Source organism: Callospermophilus lateralis, chromosome 8, assembly GCF_048772815.1.
Source record: "Callospermophilus lateralis isolate mCalLat2 chromosome 8, mCalLat2.hap1, whole genome shotgun sequence".
NCBI lineage: Eukaryota > Metazoa > Chordata > Mammalia > Rodentia > Sciuridae > Callospermophilus > Callospermophilus lateralis.
Window position 1 is genome coordinate 135,096,310 of NC_135312.1, and position 2,067 is coordinate 135,098,376.

A 2,067-nucleotide genomic window follows, 5' to 3' on the forward strand; every position below is an offset into this window, starting at 1 on the left:
TTGCTTCCTGTATTTGTTTTTGTAGCTCCTTGTTGAAGTGATCTTTCACTGTCTGTGTTTGCTCTCTTGTGTCTTCCTTGTGTTCACAGAAGGTTTTAGCCATGTACACCCTAGACTCATTCCTCCTGCTATGGCTGCCAAGGACTCTAATGACGTGGTGTCTTCATTGGTTTGGGGCACTTTCTTCCCTGTCTTTTGATGTTGCTTGTGTGTCTTCCTTTCCAGCTCTGTGGGTCTAGATTGCTATGGTTTTTACCCTGTAGGTTTGTAGGCTCTTGTAGGGTTCCAAGACCTCTCCTTTGTGGGGAAGGACAATGTTAGCAGATCCCAATGTCAGCAATATGCCACCTATGAACACTTTGTTGTTATTCAGACGTTTACAGTTTAGTCTCAATGTTCAGAAATGTTGGATTCAATTATTATCTAAAATATAAGCAGTAGTTTTGTAAAAAGGTTTACAATTTCTGACAGTGAACAATAAACTGGGGGTTGGGCGTAGGATGATATGCTGAGGAGGTGGGATGTGAGGATACAGAGTTAATATATCCTAGGAAGTGTGAAGGAGAAATCTAGCAAAGAGGGTTAGTAGCAAGAGAATAGACAGGAAGTAATTTAGGGTAGGCAAGTACGTGGGATGACAGTAGAGTACATAAAACAAACACACATATGTATTTAGAAAAATACAGATGTTAAAACAGTAAAATTGGGGTGGGGATGTGGCTCAAGCGGTAACACGCTCACCTGGCATGCGTGCGGCCGGGTTCGATCCTCAGCACCACTTACAAACAAAGATGTTGTGTCTGCCGAAAACTAGAAAATAAATATTTAAAAAAAAAATTCTCTCTCTCTCTCTTTAAAAAAAAAAAAAAAACAGTAAAATTTGGAGGCGGAAAGAAAAATGAAAGAATAAAAAGGAGAAGAAATAAAGGGCATATCCAACACCTCTATATTATATTATTCAGATGATTCAGTCCTCAAAGTCCTATTTCATGCAAAGTTCTTGCTTTCACATATGTTGGAGATATGAGGGCCAGAGGATGGAGGCGTAGAAGAGAAAAAACAAACAAACAAACAGGAAACAGGAAGGAAGAAGCCAGGTGTGGCTAGCTTTAGAGACCCCTGTCTTTCCTGCTTCTCTTCTCATCCCATAGGTGGGGTCAGCTGTCGTAAGCTGGTGTCTGCCCTCCGGATGGTGGAGGTAGCCAGGGTGGGAAGACTGGTCTGGCGCAGGGCACCTGGATGCGGGGAGTGGCACTTGCCAGCCCCTGCAGAAAGACTGCACCTCAGGGGTCTCTTTTGGGGACCGCTTGTATGAGGTGAGCGCGGGGACTCTCTCCCTCCACTGCCTGGAGATTTCCCAGGTCCTGGCCTCTCCTCTCCCCTGGCACTCAGTTCCCAGTGGAGGACCCTCTCACCCCGGGGCTCCCGTGGGCGGCTCCCTGGTCGCACTGCACACCTGTGTTGGGCAGCTACTGCGTTGGTCGCCTCCGCTGCAGAGGGGGGAAGGTTGGAAACCTGGTACCTGGCTGCTGGAGATGCCATCTGGGAACTGCCCCAGCTGATATGGCCAGGATGTGGAGTCAAGATGGCCTTGGTCTGCTTTCAGCCCAGGGTGTCTGCTGAGGTGGGGGACTGCCTTGTGCTGTCGTAGGCAGCACCTGGGTGACTTGCGTGGGAACAGAGCAAGTCTTGGCGACCTGCAGATGTGTTGATAGGTGATTCTGCCAAGGTGCTCCCGAATCTTGCCTGGGCTAGAAACTGGGCTTTGGGTCCTGCTCCAACGCTGGGCGTCCTGCTTGAAGGCTGAGGCCCGGGGCCCCGCGGGGTCACAGCACTGGTGATCTCTAGGGAGAGCAGCTGGGTGGGGTCCTCTAACACTCTCCGAGATGGAGTATTCCCACTAGGTGAGCTCCGAGGGCCTGGGGGCGTGAGGCAGGGCAGCTGGCTCCCTTCCCGCCCCATGTTTTCCCTCTCTGGATGCGGGTCACTGTGAGGCCCTAGGTGACATGTGCAGAGGAAAGCTCATGGGTCTTTATTACTCTATAAAATCAACTAATTTGCCAACTA